The 21,713-nt window shown below is 44.8% G+C and overlaps 1 pseudogene; it reads left to right on the top strand.

Annotated features, from left to right (window-relative positions):
* The first annotated feature begins 20,749 nt into the window (after positions 1-20,749).
* Positions 20,750-21,479, top strand: LOC103737776 (annotated as a pseudogene).
* The last annotated feature ends 234 nt before the right edge of the window (positions 21,480-21,713 follow it).

Here is a 21,713-nt window from a genome sequence, read left to right as displayed (position 1 = left end):
ACTGACTATGACTAGTAATAATCAGATATATAGAGATTAGAAATGCATGTGCATCTTAGTGTCAATTGTATTAAAAATGAATTTTTCTGTAATGAAATGGAGATCTTTTTTAACAGTAAAACTCATTCAATTTTATGTCTTACAGGGCTTATACTGAGTTCAATATTGTGTAACTGTATTAATTCAACTGTGAACCTAGAAACTTACAACCACTTGTGAAAGAGATGTATTCTTGCTCTGGAGTGTGTTACTGAATATGTTACATCTGTAATGAAATGCTTCTTCTAATCATGTAGTTATTAAAAATTTTTTTAAAGTTTTCACGTCAAAGGATCCTATAACTTCTCTCAAGAAATCAGTTTGGTGCCTGGCAAACAGAAAGTCTCTCCTGCATCCAAGATCAATCTTCCATGCTACCTTTAAGCCTTTCCTGCTGTTTTGCTTTCTGAGAAAAACAGCTATTCCCTGCTCTCCCTGTGAGGGTTGCTGCTCACCTGGAGATGGTTCTCAGCACATCCGTCTGCCGTCCCACAACAGGAGCAGGTGCACCTGCTGTTCATTCTGCACAGATGTTAAATGTCTTCTCCCGACTTGAACTCATTGACTTCTTCCATTCCCTTTTAAGACATTGTTTTTGCGTATTTATTTTTGCCTGTTTGCTTTGGCAGTCTATTTTGAGAATGGAACCCAAGGCCTTGCACACGGTAAACAAATGTCACATCAACTGAGCTATAGATCCAGCACTTTTTTACCTTTTGTTTTGAGACAAGTTCTAAGTCACTGTTCTGGTTAATCTTGGTTATTAACTTGATTGCATCCAGAAGAAACAAGGCTCTGAGTATACCTAGGACTTTCCTTCATCGGTGGAAAGACCTGCCCTAAATACAGGTTGCACCGTCCAGTTAAAGCAGGTCCAAGGAAAAGCCTCTGCTCCTTGGCCTACTTGTCTTCACATGTTGTGGCGAGTTCCTGCTCGTGAGTTAATCTGCTCTGATGCTGCTGCCGCTGCCACCGCATCCTTCACTGACATCAGAGACAGCTTCTTGGAGCGTTCACCGTAGACAGAAAACCGGTGGCTCTCCAGGAGTCCGGCAGGCCTTCCTGGACAAATTGTGGCTGCTGCAGCGTCCTGGCTCATGGACTGACAGCTGCTGAAATTTCAGACTCTCCAGTGTAAAGCCATTGTTGAACTGGTCATATGGTATTATGTAAGGCAATCTAGTAGATCCCCTCTTACTAGATATGCATCCTATAGCTTCTGTTCCTCTAGAGAAGGCTGACTGTACAGTTGTCCAGGCTGGCCTTGAACTTGTGGTCCTTCTGCCTCCACCTCCCAAGTAGCCTTATTACAGGCCCTTGTCACCAGGCCCAGCTCGGTTTTTATTTAACTGACAAATAATTGAATGTATTCACAAGGTGCAATGTGAGGTACAGTTTAGACAAAGTGAAAGCAGAGATGTCACACTCAGGCTACCTAGCATAGCATCACTTCACCAACTGGACATGTTGGTCTAACAGTATTAAGACTCTGTTTTAGTAATTTGTGTGTGAGTGTTGCGGTATTAGAACTCAAGGACTTCTGAACCAGGCAAGGGTTCTACCACTGACACAGACCCCCAGACCTGGGTCTGTTTTTACAAATTTTAAAACAGGATCTCAGTTGTCCAGGCTGGTTCTGATCTCACTCTGTAAATCAGGCTAGCGTTGAATTCCTTGGCTTGTCAAATAGCTGGTTATAAGCCTGTGAAATACATACAGATTATTTTATCAATTGTAAAATACACTGTATTACTACAAATTGTTGTTACCACACAGGGTAATAGGGCACAAGAATGATCTCTTCTGCCTAACTGAAGCTTTGTAGCCTTTGGTTCGCGTCTTCCCTGCCACAGCCCCCTGTCCTCCTTCTGTACTTTATTTCTGAAAACAACCTCTTCAGATTCCACATACAAGGGTTTCATAGAGTATTCATCTGTGCTGGACGCTTTAGTGTCAACTTGACACACCTGGGTTGAGGGAGCCTCAATGGGGGAATTGCCTCTATTGGACTGGCCTGTGGCCATGTCTGAGGGGCATCTTCTTGATGGTGATGTGGGAGGGCCCAGCCCACTGTGGGTGGTGCCACCCCTGGGCAGGTGGGCCTGTGTTGCATAAGAAAGCAGGCTCAGCAGGGGTCAGGAGAGCAAGCCGGTAAGCAGTGTTCCTCCATGGCCTGCGCTCCAGCTCCTGCCTCCAGGTTCCTGCCCTGAGTTCCTACCTTGGGCTCCTGGATAAACTGTGACCCAGGATATGTAAACCGAATAAACCCTTTCCTCCCCAAGTTGGTAGTGGTCAGAGTATTTTGTCATAGCAATGGAGAAACAAACTAGGATATCATCTTTCTTCAAGTTAGAACATATACCACTAGACACAGTCCCCATGTATAAGTCCATGTATCATGAGTACCACGGTGTCACAGATGACTGAGTGATACTGAGATACACAGGACCTGTATCCAAGAAAGTCTTTTTAACCTCGAAGCATGATATTTATTCTATGGAATTCCACAACAGATTCTTCTGGAAATCAGAAGTATTCCAAAGTGGACTATGTGCCATGAAAATTGATAAGGCTTTAACACACTAGATCCATACACAAGGTGCCCCCTTGACCACACCAAGTAGAACTCATGTCCTCCTGCGTGTCTTTGCACATTTAACAGTCTCTTCTTCTGCTCTAGAGGCATTTTTCTAATGTGTTCCAAATCCATTTGGCAGTGATACGTGGGTGTAAAGACCCATGATACTCCTCTGCCTCCATAGTCCACCCATGTGTACTCAGAGAGATATTTGACAATCTCTGGTTGTCGGGCAGTGCCTGATCTTTTCATGGAGTCTGATGGGAAGTCAACAAAGATGAGCATCGTTGTAGTAGGAATAGGTCTGAGAACATCCATGAACGGAGGTTCCTGACATGAATGCAGTCACCTCCCCAGCTGGACATGTTAACCTCACTATACCCCTTCCATTTCCACATTCGGTCACCTGTAGATTCCCCATGGATACCTGAAATTTTGACTTATTTCCCATGCTCCAGAGCCGTAGCCTATGATTTGTGTTGGTTATGACAGGAATTGGGTGAGAGAGATGGGTGGGTCAATAGATGTGTGGATGGATGGATGGATGGATGGGTGGATGGATGGATGGATGGATGAATGATGGAAGGGTGGACAGATGGGTGGGTAGATGGATGCTGAATGAATGATGGATGGATGGACAGATGATGGAAGGGTAGATGGATAAATAGATGGGTGGGTGGGGGGGTGGATGGATAAATGGACAAGTGGGTGGATTGGGACAAATGGTCACTTTTACCTTTAGAGAAAAAATTTCTTCAAATCACCTTTACCTGCACAGCCTCACACCATAAGCAAAGAATATATGATTTGGGTCACTGTCCGGCAAGTCAGGTCTTCCCTTCTGCTCTGGAAGCCCACCCAAGCTTCTTCCTTTACATTACTGTAAAATGCATAATAAAAATCCCCAAACCTCAACACAAATTTTGAGAATGTAATGAAAACCCAATACCAAATAAGTTAATCATAAATAAAGTTCAACGAATTTCTTCTTGGCGCACAGGGAAACCACATTAGAAGTCACAGAAAAGAGCAAACTATAAAAAATAGATCCAATGACTTTAATCCAATTCTCCCAAACAATCCAGATTAGTCTGGCTCTTTGCCTGACATGTCGCTATTCATTGCAAACCAACATGCCTAATAACTCGAATCTGCAAATTCTAGTGTGTGTGCAGACAACAGTCCTCCTGGGATGTGAGCATTAACTATTCATAGGAGAAAATGGAACTATTGGCCTTCAGAGCTTTAATTCCCTTTACCCCTATTATACACACATTGCAATGGGGATGATTATTCTAATCACAATGGTCAACAGCAAATTAGCTCGTTTTAAATTTATTGCTAACAAAGGACTCAATGCAGGCCTTATTCCTAAGTTACTGTGTACATGATGTGACACAGGCTCAGATTCTGCCATGGAGCAGGCAGAAAGGGCCGAGACGCAGCTGCACAGAGAAGCCTAGCTCTAAGCAAGCTCTTTCCAGGAGAGAACAGATGGGTGAGTGGATGGGTGGATGTGCCTCAAGGGCACAGTTCTGTTTGGTACAACATGAGTTCTTTATCAAAGGTGAGATGCTAAACTGAGTTCCCATATCTCACACTATGGAAAGATTGTAGACAATCTTCAATTTTTCTAAACAAAATTCTACTAAATCATCAGCAGTGTCTTCTAAATTCAAACACCTTTTTTTAAGTCTTACCCATGGTAATCCTCCTGCTTGTCTGAGTGACTCAACCGCACATTAAATTCCTACATAAAGTTTGATTTTTTTTTTTAATGTGTATGAGTTTTCTACCTGCAGGTATGTAAGTGCACCATATGTGTGCAATGCCTGTGGAGGTCAGAAGAGGGTGTTAGAGCCCTTGGAACTGGAGTTAAGAACTGGTGTTAGCTGTCATGTAGGTGCTGGGAACTGAACCTGGGTATTTTACAAGAGCAGCCAGTGCTCTTAAGTGATGAGCTATCCCTTCGAGTTCCTAAATAAAATTTGATTTCCCTAAATCCCTAGATTAAAATAAAAATGAGGAACTCTGAGCCGCACGCTCCTGTCCCTGTGCCTCTCCTCAGCCCGTCTCCACCCCCTGCATCGGCCTCTCACCACTGCTGCTCTTTGAAACATGCCAGCCAGGCGCCTTCTTTGGGGCTCGGCCACCTTTCTTCTCTGAAAAAATTTTCAAAAGAAAAACTTCAGGAGAGAGGAAGTAAAAGAGTAAATGTATTAGGAAGAGTTGGGTCTACGCACCCACCCAAACTAGTTTTCCTTTGAGCTGTGTACATCGTACCTAGAAAATTTAAGGCACTTCTGCTCTCAGTGCCCTGGACGTCAACATTGCCAAGGTATTCTTTCACTATATGTGAACTATTACCACAGCATTTGGAAAATTTTGGAAAATTATCCAGGAAAATGGTGTGAAGGTTTTGTGTCAACTGGACTGGCTAAGATATGCCCACATACCTTGGAAAGCATTATTTCTAGGTCTTTCTGTGAGTATATTGTGGAAGACATGAGCTGTGTCTATTTTCCTTGCTAATGTGACTAGGTTTTAGATCACTTAGGAGACTCAACTCCAGGCATGTCTGAGAAGGTAAGGAGGCCCTCCCCAAACAAGGCCCCATCGCATAAGGGCGGGGGGCGGGCAGACCATAGAGGAGGGATCAAAGGAAAGATAAATGCAGGCAAACCCCACTTTTCTGCTTCCTGACCAGACACAATGAGGTTTGAATGCAGACTGTTCCCATAGGCGCATGCATTTGGCACTTGGTCCCCAGATGGTGATGCTGTTTTAGAAGATTCTGGAACCTCTGTGAGGTGGCGCCTCACTGGAGGAAGTGGCTCACTGGGAGTAGAGCTTGAGGTTTTACAGCCAGGCTTTACTTCCTGTTCTCTCTTTGCCTCCTGTTTGTGATCGCAGTGTGACCAGGCACCTCACACTCCTCTTACCACATGACCTCTCCATGATGGACTGCACCCTCAGACTGTGACCCAAACAAGCCCCCCCAGCAGCTTAAGTTGCTCTTGCTTGTCAGGTATTTGGTCACAATGAGAAATTAACCAATACATAGCATCCGAAATCAGGAGACTGAAGGAGAAAGTCGCCCATCCTCACTGGCGTACATGGGAGTCATCAGGCTGTTGAGAGCCTGGTGGAAAAGGGAGTGACAATTCAGCAGCATTCCCAGAGTCAGGATGCACAGCTCATCCTCTGCTGCCTCTGGATGTCAGCACTCTGGGTTCATGGAGGGTTTTTGGACTCTAAAACCCAACCCCAGTATCCTCACTTTGCATGTTCTCAGATCTTATGGCTAGGACTGAACCACACCCCACTGTTCCGCGTCACCCCCTTACAGACAGCATGTCTCAGCCTCCAGAATTAAGTGACAAAAATTCCACCACAAATCTCCTCTCTCCGACCTCTTGCTCTTTCTCCCCTTTCTACACACACACAAACGCACACGTGTGTGCACACACACTGTACTTGCCCTTGTGATTCTTTTCCCTGGAGAGCCCTGTTGAAGGCAGAAATCATTTGGAATTCCTCCAAAACCTCATTGCACACTCTGGGATCTATCTGAGCTGGTTGTAATCAGCAATTGAAGTATTTCATTTTAACCATTGACTATGAATTACATTTCAAGTTAATCATCTTGTTTATTTCTGCTAAAATTTCAGAAACAGTGATCAGCTTAAAATTTCTTCCTGCTATGTGTTTTTTTTTTTTTAAGAAAAAGCAATTATCTAGTATAAATCTTGCTCATGGGAGAAGTAGTCATTAAGATATCTTGCCCACAAAACAGACTGTACAGCAAAAACAAGCCAGAAGTTAGACTTAAGTGATTTAGTTGCGCACTTCCACGGGTTAACCAAGGAAAAGTAAAGAGATTCATAACAAAGACCCATGAAAGGGAAAAGCAGGATGAGCGCAGAGAAGCCAGCATTTATCAACTGGCGTTTAATTAAGTTGTCTAACCCTTTAAATTCAATCATCTTTTTAATCAAGAAATTAAGTTTTTTAAAAAAAAAATTCCAGAATGCATTAAGTTCAAAAGAGAAACCAGAGCTCTGTTCTCTTGTCTTTGAGAAAACCTCAGTGAAGAAATAACAAGAGCCAAAAATACTTCCTTGTCATAGAGCATTGTCTGTAACGGATGCATTGAGCATAAAACGCAAACATAGCTCAAGTAGCAGCTACTAAATGAGACTGTGGAGGGCACAAATCAAAGCCCCCTCTGAGTCTCTGACATGCTGGGGATTTGACGAAGTCATAGTCATAGATTGGTAGTGAAAACCCTTTGATTTTCTGAGGACTTGGTAAAGCAGTCTTCTCTGTCGGAAGCACACTGTGTTGTCTGTGATGGAAGCCAGACTCACAGGGGATTGCATTCAGACCAGCATGCAGCTGAAGAGATGGCTCTGTCCATCAAAAATGCTTGTCTTGCAAGCACATGTACTGAGCTTGATCCTTGAGTCACATACAGAGTCAGCCACGGTGACACGTGCTTGTGATGCTGGGTGGGCAGAGACAGCATCCTGGGGCCACTGCCAGCTAATCTAGCCTTTGGCAAGTTCCAGTGAGAGACTGCCTCAAAAAACAAGGTGAATGACTTCTGAGGAACAACGCCCGACGTTGGCTTCTCGCCTCCACATATATACCACGTGCATCTGCACATACATGAACAGGTATGCATGCAGACACACACAGAGACCATAACGTATTTATTGTCTCATCTGACCTCAGTGGCTTCTGCAAGCTCACCAGCTGTGAACAGTCAGACGTACCTACCTTGCTGTCACTGCTCCACAGTACAGATGCTTCCAGAACCTTTAGACCTTATCTGGTACCAACTCCAGCAAGTCAGTGCAGGCATTACCTTATAAACGCCCTCACTCCTCAGCACAGCAATCTCATCACTGACCTGCTCGAGGACCAACCAGAATGACTGTCAGAACTTCATAAAAACAACATTCAATAGAGATGCAGACCTACCTTCCAAGACATACACTCAACAGGGAACAGGGCTCACACCACACACACACACACACACACACACACTCACACTCACACTCACATATTCACATACACTCACACTCACGTACAGTCTCACACGCATACACTCTCACACACACATTCAGACTCTCACACACTATCACAGACACATGCACATATACTCACACAAACATGCACACACACTCTCACACATACACACTCCCCCCACTTGTACACATATGCCCGCACACACTGTCATTCACACACACACATACACTCACACATACTCATACATGCACACATACATGCACATACACAAACACACTCACATACTCCCCCCACTTGCACAAATGCTCATGCACACTCCCACACTCACAGATTTACACACATGCCCACACACACACTCATACACACACTATCACACACATGCACATACACTCATGCAAACATGCACATACTCACACTGTCCTCCACTTGAACACATATTACACATACACTATCACTCATACACACACTCACATACACTGACACACACAAACACACCGTTCACATTGCATGGCTAAGTGGTTTATGTGTCATCAACCCATATGTCAGTGGAATTCAAGAAATGAGAGCTAATGGCAGGTTTAACAGTGACTGTGGGGACAGGTGTCAGGTATGGAGGCAGAATTTAGAGCTGGAGGGTTGGGAGTGATACCAACTGGCAGGGCACTGAGTTACAACACTTTTGTAGTATTCATGAGGACAGTAGACCTACAGCAGACTGTGTACTGGAGCAGAGAGATAATTGGGAAATGCAGTTGGCGAGGTGGCCGTTTGCAGCAAGCCGTAGAGAGCCTTACCCCCATGTGGTATAATAAAACACGTTTTCAGAGATTTCTGTGGAGGAGATTCCAAACATAAGAGAAAGCTCTGGGAAAAAGAAGAATCCATGCACGACAAAGACTGATCTGCTGAAAGAGCCGGAATAACAATGATCTTTTCACGTCAGGAAGAGACAGAGGTTATGAATAGAAAGGAAAAGGAGAAAATGACTTCAAAACCAAAACAAAGCCCAAGATGCAGCCACTAACTGACAAGAAAGAAAGGGGCTTCTCAGAGCCTATGATTTCAGTCCCCAAATTTAAGTTCATTGAGTATTAAACCAGAAGCTCAGGGCCCACCATCCCAGAGCTGGAACTTGCAACACACTCACCCAGTGTCCTTGAGGTCCAACCGAGTTTGAGAGCCACTCTGGACACTGTAGTGTTCATAAATGAACCACAGGGTTTTGTAGAGCTCTGGCCAGGGCATGATGCCAGGTGGTGACACTTAGGAAGACTCACAGGGTCAGGCTGCTGATCATGGTGGAGATGCCTTCACATGGAACTCGGGTTCTAAGTGATTCTACACCACAAACATGGGAGTGAACCCCAAATCCCGCACCATTTTTATAGAAAAAGAAATATCAAAACAAGTTAGAGAGCTACAGAACACCCCACTCAGAGAAAGAGTGTGGGGTAAGTTGTGTCTGCTTCACCTGCCTGCCCACCCCACGTGGGTGACTCAGAACCAAGGACTCCAGCGTCCAGGCATCTGCCCATCTTTGACTGTTTTCACATGCAGTTGGTCTCATCACCTTTGATTCAGGATTCCTGGGCCGTGCCTCCCTCCACTCTCACAGGTCCCTGATCAGCACCCTGGCTCTGGTACGTCTGCCTGCCCGCCTTTGCTTCTCCTCGGTTGCTCTGCTTTGTTTTATTGTATCTTTGGTTGGTTTCAGTCACTTTGTCTTACAGACATACATTCCTTCTGGAACAGAAAACTCACAGGACTTTCCTCTGTGCACACTTGTGGATGTATGTAACACAGCAGTGAAAGGGGAGAGTTTTGAGAGGATTTCCATGACACATAACCTCAGTAGGAAATGCATATTGAAGTGGAAGATGCCATCATAATGGTCCATCTGGGGAAATGCTAGGAAGGGCAATGAAGGCCCCATAAGATGGACACTGTAAAGAAGGTCAGGAAACCTGAAGATCCAGCTAACGTCTGGGTCCCATCACTATACATCATAAATGCATCGATATTCCATCAGGTAGGTACATCTCCTGACGGGAAATCATGCTCTGATATTCGACCTCATGAGAACACGAGCAGCCACTGTCTCCACAGTAGAGCAGACAGGAAGAAGTCCAATTGGAGATGTCTTAGAAATAGAGCACAGGAACAGCAAGCTGGGCACAGGTACGATGCTGAGGGCTAGTGTCAAAATTCAGAGAGGGATGTGGGTTTACAGAAATGAAACCATTCCTTTTATATGTATTTATTTAGGTCTATCCTGGGCTCAACACTGTACCACCTTCTGGAGATACAGAAAAAGGCACGATCCAGACCTCAAGGTTTCACATCAAGGTAGAAAAGAATGATTAGCTGTAAGCAATAACAGCATCTAGTGTAACAAAATAGAAGTAAGTAGGTTTCCAGGGCATCAGTGTAACCAAGACAGGAAGGGAATGTTAGTCAGGAAGTCCCAGAAGCAATGGAGAAACAGCTGTTGCTAGGGAAAAACATTCCAAGATAAAGAAGAAACTCTTGAAAAAAAGCTCTGGGGCCAAATGGGGCCTGGTATGGTTGGGGAATGGAGGTCATTTAGGATGGATGGTGCCTAACTCTAAAGACCTGCAGGCTTGGGGCTGGAGAGATGGCTCAGTGGTTAAGGGCACTGGCTGCTCTTGCAAAGGACCCAGGTTCAGTTCCCAGCACTCACCTGAAAGCTAACAACCATCCATAACTCCAGCTCCAGGGGATCTGACGCCTTCTTCTGTCCTCTGCGGGCATTGCATGACATGGGTGCACTTACATACATGCAGGCAATACACTCGTACTCATAAAAGAAAAATAAATTCTAAAAATATTTTAAAAACTAGAACTGCAGGCTTGACCAGGGCAGATGAAGGAGACGCTGTAGTCAGTATGACTGTCAAGCACTTTAGCATGGAGGAGCCAGAGTCCAAGCCAACTGACCCTGGTATGTACAGGTGAGAGAAAGCTGTCAGTAGACAGCTCGGACCTGCAGACTGCCAGTTCGTAAACTGTCTTTCACTTTTGTGTAATCAAAATACAATGACTCCTTTATCCTTTAACTTTTAATCACAGCTCTCCACACAACCCAGAAGCAGACACATTTACGATTCAGTCATGTCATTCCATTGATCAGTAGGCTCTATTCACCCCAGGTTGGAAAAGTTATTGATTAGCCACAGAAATGCTGACTTCTTGAGATAAAATAGGAGAGATGAGAGATGAAATGAGTCTTGTCACTAGCATACCCAAAATAAAGATGCCTGGTTAAGAAGGATGATTTGACAGAACAACTGATCAAGATTAAGAAGTGAATTTCCAAACGCCATCCAAACTTGGGAGACATAAGCCACTGGGCTGGGCTGCAAGCTCTCTTCAGGCAGGTGCATGTTACTGGTTTGTATAGCATCTCCTTCACAGGGTGATGAGCTCAACATAACCTCGGGGGTTCGTAAAGATGCTGCTTGGCCAGTGTAGATTCAATCTACTCCACTCAACTGAAAGCTCTAGAATTAACTAATAGGCTTAATGTACAATATATGCTTATATGATAACATCCATGTGCAGCACAGTACCATGCAAAATGAATATGTACAATGAATAATATATAAGAATGTTGTAGAAGAAGAGTTTGAAACTTTACAACCAGAATATCTGAGTTCAGGATCTGGTCACACTAGATGGCCAAGATCAAGTCTTGGAATGCCCCAGACTCAGTTTATGCCTTTGTCATTTCAGAAAGCACTTGTTCATCCAAGGGTTTTGTGGAGTTACAAAAGAGGTGGCAGCTGGTAAAGCACTCCACAGTTACGGTTTCTTATTTATTTTTATTTAACGTTTCTGTGTTTTACTTTCATGTAGGTAAGTGCACCACATGGGTGCAATGCCCGTGGAGGCCAGAAGAGGGCACTAGATCCTGTGGAACTTGAGTTACAGGTGGTTATTAGCTGCCATGTGGGATCTGGGAACTGAACCTACGTCCTCTGCAAGAGTGGCCAGTGCTCTTAGAAACCACTGAGATAGCTCTCCAGCCAGTTACAGATTTTTTAATTGCATGATAGATGTTTTCTCTAACTTCTCATTTTTATTCCTACCAAAACCTATGTAAAATATCTTGTTTACATGTGGCTTGTTGATGTTTTATTTTTCATTGTTTTAAGTTACTGTCCAAAATAAGTTCCATTAGGACATTTTCATACATCTGTCATTATACTTTGCTCATACACATCCCTGTTACCATCATGCCTTCCTCCCTCCATGTTTTCTAGTAGTGCACAAGAAAGCAAAAATGATCAACAAATAGACAGCCTACAAATGGGAGAAAATATTTGCAAAATATTCGTCTAACAAGGGAAACATTTCAGAATATATAAGAAACTCCATCAACTCCACAGGGGGAAAATCTGATTTAAAAGTAGGCAAATAAATGGCCTGGAGATATTTCTCAAAGTAAGATATGAACAGCCATTAAAAAATGCTTAACATCTCTGAGCATCAGAGAAATGTAAGTCTACACCCTGTTAAAAAGACTGTTACTAGATGACAAAAGATAACAAACACTGTTGAAGATGTGGGGAGCAGGGATCGCTTTACGTTCATGATGGGAATATAAAAAACAGTAGAGAGGTTCTCAAAAAACTAGAAATAAGACTACCATATGGCTCAGCTATCTCACTGGTGCATATACATTCAAAGGCAAGGAAATCACTAGGCAAAGAGACACGCTCACTTGTGTGATTATCATAACACTCTTTGTGAGAGCTAAGATACGGAATCAAAGTATCCACTGATAGACATTCTAGGTTCCTTCTTCTTCTGTGATTAATACCATGACCAAAAGTGACTCAGAGGAGGATCACAATCCATCACTTAGGGAAATCAGGACAGGAGTCATGGAGGAATGATGTGTACTGGATTTCTTACACAGCCCAGGCCCACCTGCCTAGGGATGATGCTGCCCACAATGGGCTGGACGGCCCACATCCAACATCAAACTGGACAGTCTTCCACAGACATGGCCACAGGCCAATCTGATGAAAGGGACTCTTCAGCTGAGGTTCCCTCTTCCCAGGCAACTCTAGGTTGCGTTAAGTCGATGATAAAAACCAACCAGGAGGCTGGAGAGATGGCTCAGCTGTTAAGACCACAGGCTGCTCTTACAGAGGACCTGGCTTTGGTTCCCAGCATCCATAAGGCAACTAACAACGATCCTTAACATCAGTTCCAAGGGATACAGCACCCTCTTCTAGCCTCTGTGGGCATTGCACACATGGGTGCATATACATGCATGCAGGCAAAACACTTATACATATAAAAAGTACAAATAAATAAATAAATAACCAGAATAATGAATAAAGAAAATTTTACATACAGATACTATTTAGCCATAAAAGAATGGATCTGTACAATTTGTAGCAATATGGATAGAACTGGAAGACATTGTATTTGAGGAAAATGTCAGGCACAGACAGACAATATATGTGTTCTTATATGCAGAAAAGAAATTGATCTCTTGGAATGTACTGTAGAATGTTGGGTACCACAGGATGGTTGCAGAGGGGGCAGGAATACTTAGATAGTAACAATAGTTTCTCCTGTCCATAGCACAGTAAAGTAGCTAAGCTGACAAAAATTATATATCAAAAAACAGCTAGTAGAGATGATTTTCAGTGTTCCCAACACAAAGAAATAACAAATGTCTGGGTGATGAAGATGGCAGTTTTGATCTGATCACTGTGTGATGTTTCCATGTATTAAAAAGTCACCATGAACTCCACAAACATGAACCCTCACATTGTGTCAGTTAAAACACAAAACAAAACATAAAGAAGGGTGGCCCTTATAAACCCATGAAAGAGATGCAGCGAAGCAAGGTGACACCCAGGATGAGGCGCCTGTGACTGTAAAACCAGCAAAGCCAGAGTGGCTCACATAGGTGGAGGCACAGAGAGAAACCTACTGGGGAGCAGGGAATGAGACAAAGAACTAATCAGATTAACGTGCACCAAAGGACATAAGAATGCAAGCAAAATGGAACTCTTACCTAGGGAATAAATTAAAGATAATTTTGTGGACTGTCAAGATATCAAATTCTGATAGAGACATTTAAAGGAATAGGAAAAGGCATTGGGGAGCAATGCTCACTGAAATATTCCCCAGCACTTGCTTCTCACATTTTAAAAGTTTGAAACAAAAGAACAGAAGATCACGAGGGTTGAAAGAGGGTGAGATGCGTTAACGGGGACTTTGGGTTGCTTCCTACGGAGCGTGTGGCTGAGTTCAAACAGACTGACTGAGAGAAGCGGGTAAAGTCTCTACCACGGTGGCTGCTGAGGAAGAGCTTTTACAATGTGTCTATGTTGGGTACACGTTTCCTCTAGTGAAACAGGACCGTGGCCATCATGGAGCAGAGTTCTGGGGTGACCTGCAGAGTCCCTGACCCCGAAGTCATAGCAATGAAGTAAAACAGTACAGTGGTGCCTGGGTGAGGGGCTGCTAACATAGAAGGCAGGGAGGAGGGCGGCCAGACCTCAGGAGACCCCGCTGGTCTTGGCTGCAGTGGAAAGGTGGCAGAGATCTTGGGAAGTGCAAGCTAACAGAAGGTGGGACCCTACACAAGCAGCTTTCTTTCGTGAGGTCATCACCCACACTGGGGTGGGGTCTTTCAGTGATGCAGCGGTTTAGTCACCTTGGAAGCACCCCCGAAGCACCCCCATAACTCACTGGTTTATCAAGCTGGTCCTGGGTAGAGTCGTTTCCTTGAACTGTCAGTGCCCATCTGGGGTGAGTATATGTTTGGTCACGTCTCCCCAAGTAAAGTAGTGCAACTGTTGATGTCTAGATTCTTGGAAGTGTAAAGTAAGGCCTGGCATATGACTGATTCCAGGTGCTTAATTTGCCATGATGTCCACCAAAGAAAGAGATGAACTGGAGGCTGGAGAGATGACTCAGCTGTCAATAGGACTTGTGCTTTCCCAGACGATCCAAGTTGGTTCCAGCACCCCTGTCAGGTAGCTCACAACCACCTGTAACTCCAGCTCCAGATTATTCAACACTTTCTTCTGGCCTCTGAAGGCACATGCACACACATGGCATACACACACACACACACACACACACACACACACACACGCACGCACGCACGCACACAAACACATACACAGACCCACACAGACCCACACACAAATGAAAGTAAAGATCAATCTTAAAAACAGAGAAAGGGAAGTTTTTTTTCCAGGCCCTTCTGATGAATACAAGCTACAAATTACTGGCAGCTGAAGGGTCACAGTTTGGGAAGGGGTCAACTGGAAACTGAAGGACCACAGGCAGGCAGGTCCGTCCTCCTGACAGTGTGCAACACGTAATAAAAATGATTCCGAGGCCATGTGCAGGCTGCCTGGCAGATTACATTGGAATGTCTTGCGACTGTCTGGCTCTTTTTCTGACGGGTAGCCTCAGAAAGCAGACTGCATCTCACCACACAGACAAGGACACTCCATCGCTCAGGCCTCTGGCACAAGACAGGCTCCCAGGGAACCCAGCCAGACAGTAAGAGAGGAGGACGGAAGGCAGAGATGATTCTTCTCTCTGAAGACTAAAGACACATTTTTCAAGTGAAAAGAAAACCTGAAAGTCCTGAAAACCATACACTAAAGTCTTAGAGCTGAAAACATTCTGCAGAGGGTCAGTGGGAAACAAAAACAATGGAAGAAGATTCTTAAAGACCGGGAAAAGTAGGCAGGGGAATCGTTACAAGTAACAAAACAATTAGACTATGTTTTGAGAAACACAAAATACAAGTAATATCTGTTAGAGTTTGACAAACTGTCAAAGGTAAGAACCAGCAGAGAATTTGGATTTCATGCCATCCCTGAAAAGATGTTCATGATTAATTTATTCAAGTGAAATACAGCAGGGCGTGGTAGCCACACCTTTAGTCCCAGCACCCAGAGGTAGGCGGATCTCTGAGTTCAAGGCCAGCCTGGTCTCCATAGCAAGTTCAAAGCCAGTTGGGGCTACAGGGAGACCCTATCTCAAAAAAGACCAGAAAAAAAAAAGAAAAAGAAGGAGGGAAGGAAGGAAGGAAGAAACATGATAGATAGAAAGATATAGCTACTATTTTAAATATATTATTGTTGAAATATGAGATTGGTAGTTAATCTCTCAAATTGGAAATATAAAGTACAAAATCAGCTCCAGAAATATCACAATAAAGTAGAATAGAAAAGCAACAATACAGGAAAACTCAGAGCAGAAGACACAGTAGAAAGCTCTTAATTACGATAGACACCAGAATCTGGCCTGGCGGCTCACACCTCGGATCCCAGCAGTTGAAACCCTGAGGCAGGAAGCCTGCTGTGAGTTGGAAGCATGCAAGGCTATATAGTGAGCGCCAGGCAAGGCTGGGCCTTTAGTGTGAGGCCCTATCTCAAATAAATAAATAAATAAATAAATCTAAACTCTTTGAGGTTCAAAAAATTTGCAAATATAATAACGCAAATAAAAATTCGTGCGTGGAACACATTCAACCAGCTAGGTGTTAGGTTTTCTGTGTTCTCTCATGAGCCTCTAGGTCGCCCTGGAGGAGCAGGAGTCAGGTGGCCTTCTGAGTCACTATCGAAAGGCTACCAGGGGTTTCTGTTTAGAAGCTTAGTTTATAAATACATTTTGATGACAAAAGAAGAAACTTCATGAAATCATTCAAAAGAACCAGAACAAACACCAAGAGCAACTGCTACCAGTGATCACTTTAAACGGGAAAGAATTAGAGGTGTGAACATTTATGATACGTGACATATTATTTACCTTATACATACAGCATGAGACATTGTTTCTTAAAGTTCCAGTGGTAGAAATTAAGATGGATATTCATTGCCATTTCACTTCCCAAATGAATTCCAACTCTGCTTTAATATGTTCAAATAGATGCCTCTAGCTCTCCACCGGTGTTCAGAATTGGGTTTAAAGCTGTTGTTTTCGAAACTGGGCATTAAACCTAGAACACCACATGCAGGACAAGTGTCCTACCAGTGGACATGCATATCCCCAGCCTTCCTTTACTTGCCATCCTGAGACAAGGTCTAAGTTGCCTGCATGGGTCCTGAACTCACTCTGTGGTTCAGGCTGGTCTTGAACTCAGGACAGTCTTCCTTCACATCCTTAGGGCTAGGATTACAGACATATGCAGCATACCCATTGATGCAGTGCTGGGGGTCAAACTCAGGGCTTCCTGCGTCTAGACAAGCCCTCTGTCAACTGAGCTGTAGTCCCAGCCATACCAACACGTAGGAGGGTGAGCATTTCGTGTCTAAGGTTGAGCCGGGTGGAGAGTTGGAAGAGGCCGAAGAAAGTACAGAAAGTGAAGGCAGTGAACGCGGCAAAGCACAGGAAGTGTGAGCTGCGCTCTCAGGGTCACACCTGTGCCCACTGGGGACACGGAATCTTGTCACAATGCCTCCCACTCCCCCAGGCTGAGTCAAGAGGAGCCGTTGAATGTCTAGTCCTCTGTCCAGCTCGAAAACTGCACGAACCAGGCTTTATCAGTCAAACCCGAGTCTCTGCCATTCCACTCACACAGCTCCTCAAAGTGATCTTAACGAGGACCATAATGTTGTCTTTATGTGTGAGAATAGCTGGAATAATGCCAACCCTTGAAAGCCTTGAGATAAAACACTAACGAAGGTTTATTTCAAGAAATGCCGAGAGGAATTCCATTCAGCTCGGGAACCCTGCAGCTCCCTGGGCAGTGCCTGGAGAGGCCCAGGTGATGATGACGCAGCACACTGAACTTTAGTCACAGATGGATGTGTACGTTTTCTTTTTAAATTTCCGTGAGGGCCGATGCTGCTGTCCCCAAGAAACTGACAAGGAGCTCTTTGCTTGAATAAACAATAAAGAATTATATTTTGAGGTAAATATAACTTCTAGATTAGCTTTCTATTGATGTCTCCAACAAAATACCTTAGATTAGTTGTCACCTTGTGTGTGTGTGTGTGTGTGTATGTGTCTGTGTGTCTGTGTGTGTGTCTGTCTCTGTGTGTCTGTGTGTCTGTCTGTCTCTGTGTGTCTGTGTGTCTGTCTCTGTGTGTCTGTGTGTGTGTCTGTCTCTGTGTGTCTGTGTGTGTGTCTGTCTCTGTGTGTCTGTGTATGTGTGTGTCTGTCTGTCTCTGTGTGTCTGTGTGTCTGTGTATGTCTGTATGTCTGTCTGTGTGTGTCTGTGTGTCTGTGTGTGTGTCTGTCTCTGTGTGTCTGTGTGTGTCTATGTCTGTGTGTCTGTCTGTGTGTGTCTGTGTGTGTGTGTCTATGTCTGTGTGTCTGTCTGTGTGTGTCTGTGTGTCTGTGTGTCCATGCATGTGGAGGCCAGAAGTGAACCTCGGGTGTCATTCCTCAGGTGCCCTTCACCTTATTTTTTGAGATGAGGTCTCTCGTTGGCCTGGAATTCAAAAGATAAGCTAGGCTGGTGGGCCAGTGAACCCCGGGATCTGTCTGTCTCTACCTCCCCAGCCTCGGGATTAGAAGCACACACCACCATGCCAGGTTTTTTACATGGACATTGGGTTTGAACCGGGGTCCTCATGCTTGCACAGCAAGTGCCTTACTGACTGAACCATCCCCCCTACCCCTACCTGGTGTCTTAAACGGCAGGTATTTAGTCTCAGTTCTGAAAATTGGAAGGCCAGGATCACAGTTTCAGCAGGGTGGCTCCTCCTGGGAGGCCTCTCTCCCCGTCTGGCCTCTTCTCCCCAGGTCCTCAGGTGACCTGTGCTTCAGGTTAGATCCCTGGTGCCTCTTCCTCCTTTGTAAGGACATTGGTCCTATTGGATTACAGCCCCTTGCCTATGTCCTTACTTTGCCTTAATTACATCCATTAAGGCCTTAGTTCCACATGAAGTCTTGTGGGGTCACAGCCCCAGCATATGAATCTGGAGAGGAACTCAGTCCACAAGAGCCTACAGTCTGTGGGGACTACACACAACTCAAGGTCATCCTAATTCCATTTACATAGCCCTCCTTTAGGTGACATCAAGGTAGTTAGTAAGTTTAAATTTCCAAAGACACATTAGTGGTAATGTCAACTAAAAAACTGGTAGAGACAGAGATTGGGTGGATGTGCTCCAGGCCCCACCACTTACTGAGGAGCTACTGGCAATCAACAGTTGCAGATGGAGGGAGGACCATTCTTCTGGAGGGATGTGGCCATTGACAGGATTCCTATAATCTAGTGGGATGGCCCCACACCCGTGTACACACAGGTAACACTAACTGGACTGGTTATAAGAGAGAAAAAAAGACACGGAGTTGGGAAGGGGACACGCTGGAGGGACATGGGGGAGGTTAGGGGGAAATGGGGCTGGACAGGATCATATTGTGTATGTGTATGAAATACTCAAGAATGAAGAAAAGTTTAAATATGGAAAAACTGATTTCACAGAAGATGTTGTGAAATGAAATCTGGTAATTGAAATAAAAATAATGAATAGGAAAAACGTAGTGGCATGAGCTTTTGCAAGTAGATTATTCAAGAACAGACTTAGATTTGACAACTGATACTCACAAATAAACACTTCTAGGACAGGCAGTGGCATTCGAAGCTATACAAGATGCTGGAGCACTCTAAACACTTCTGTCTCTTTTTAAAAAGAAAGAAAAGAAAGAAGTGTACAAAAAGATTTCTGGCACATTAAACACTGAGAAACACCTCAACACCTCTCTTAGATCTGTTAAAAAAAAATGACATCACAGGACAAACCATGACACCTCAGGTTAGAAAGGACAACCTAGGATCACAGCTTTCCAGAGCAGGAGAGCACAGTGGATAGCTCTGGGGGAGCTGTGTGGAGGAAAGCCTGAATTACAATCACTTGGTATAGAGGAAGCAAGAGTTAATAAAGGTCACGGAAGTAGAGGGGGACATGAGTCAGAAGAAGGAGTCTGGGGAGAGGGGATGAGATAAGATGGGGGGAAAAGAAACACCACTTGCTCTCTCTCATGCAGAGCTGAGATTTGAACCCCGCCCCCTTTGAAATCAGACTGAGGAATATTTGGAAGGCGGAGGCATAGAGGAGAGCGGAGAGGGGACCGTGTGCGAGGTCTAACAACATACATGTATGAAAACGTCATAGTGACGCCTATTACTTTGTATGATAATGGAAAGCAAACACCCCAGAAAGGCCAGTGTCCAAGCGGCCTGCACATTTGAAGTCTCACCTCTGGCCCACTACTGGTGTTCAGAGAGCACACTGGGGAGAGATTCCCTTCTAGAGGCCACAGGGACCCATTTGAAATCCAGGAGAGCACTGCTCGTCACAAGGTCTGCCCTTCCGGGCGCTAACCTGCCTATGTTTTCTCTGAGGCTGACTGCTCTGGGGGAGGGAAACACTCAACTCCAACCGATTCCACTTGTTAGGGTCTCCTAAGGATTGGGTAAGAAGCATCTGCATGGCCCACAGTCCCAAGGCCCAGCCTTGCTAAACACAGAGCTTATCTCAGGATTATAGACCTAGCCCTCACAGCATCTGCATGGCCCACAGTCCCAAGGCCCAGCCTTGCTAAACACAGAGCCTATCTCACACCTTACCGTGACATCACTGTTTACTGTGGTTACTTCCACCCTGCACATCATGCTCAGTTCTCCAGAGAAAATGGTAAGACATATTAAAAGGCAAAAATACATAACTTGAAGGAACAGAGCAAGCATTAAAACCAGACTCTGATAGAGCCAGGATGTTGGAATTAGCACAGTGGGAATTTAAAACAACGGATTACTATGCCCAGGGCTCTAATGGATAAAGTATTCAGCATGTGAGAACAGTTGGGAGGGGCAGGCAGAGAGATGGGAAGAAAAAGCCAGAACTGAGCAGGGGCTGCAGAGATGAAGCAGTGGAGAGCATTTGCTGCTCTTCCGGAGGAGCAGAGTTAGGAGCACGGAGACTTAGAACCATTGAGTCCAGTTCCAAGAGATCTCATGCCCTCATCTGGCCTACAGGGGCACCCACACTCACATGCACATACACAGACGTACACATACACATTATTAAAAATAAATCTTTGGTGAAAAGAAAGACCTGAGGTGGCACGGGAAAGATGGCAGAGGAACCGGAAAGAAAACTGATCCCTTTGGTTCCAGAAAATCTCCTGAAAAAGAAAAAGGCTTACCAAGCCCTCAGAGCGACCCAGGAAAGCAGGCACTTTTGGCAGAGAGAGGAAAGAGAAAGAGTTCAGGTTTAAGTGACTGGAGTGAGTTATTCGTGCAGATTCCTGGCGGCAGCAGCACAACAGAGTGCGAGTCCGATGGCTGGAGGCGAAGCCCATGCTTTGGAAGTCCCGATAAACATTCCTTGGCCTTTGTTATAGGCATGGAAAGGATTCAAGGGGTGAGTTCACCGGTGCAGAACACCATGGCCAGACTTCGTCTGAAGAAACTGTTCAGTGGTGTCTTTGTCAAAGTCACCCCCCCCATAGCATAAAAATGGGGCACATAGTGGAGCCTTATGTGACCTGGGGATTTCCACATCTGAAGTCTGCCCGGAACTCATCTTGAAATGTGGACAAGCCAAGGTACAGAATAAGACCATCCCTCTGACAACACAGTGATTGAGGGACACCTGGGGAGATTTGGTGTCATTTTCCTGGAAGACCTCATCCATGGAACTGCCTCCCCGGGAAGCATTTCCAAGATACGCCTCATTCTTCTGCCCTTTCCGCCTCTCTGTGGCGGGTCAGCTACCAAGAACAGGGTGGGATTCCTCAAGGAGATGGGCTCGCCTGGCTATGGGGTGAATGCATCAATCAGCTCATCCGCCAGCTGAACTAGACCAGGTTTATCAAAAGCACAAAACATTGGAAGTGTTTTGGGGTTTTTTAAATTACCAAGTATCTTCAGAGAAGATTATTTTCTGCCTTCAAAGGCTAAAGGAAGAGGTCAGGAGAAAGGACAATATGTGTTGCAGGCACGTCCTCACAGTCCACTTCCAAGGAAGAGTATTGTTTCCCCCGTTGCCTGCCACTCTATAAAATCAACACACGCCTTGGAGGAAGGAGTTAACCC

Source organism: Nannospalax galili, unplaced genomic scaffold, assembly GCF_000622305.1.
Source record: "Nannospalax galili isolate Female #2095 unplaced genomic scaffold, S.galili_v1.0 scaffold638, whole genome shotgun sequence".
In the NCBI taxonomy this organism is placed as follows: Eukaryota; Metazoa; Chordata; class Mammalia; order Rodentia; family Spalacidae; genus Nannospalax; species Nannospalax galili.
This window is presented reverse-complemented; position numbering and strand designations above follow the sequence as displayed.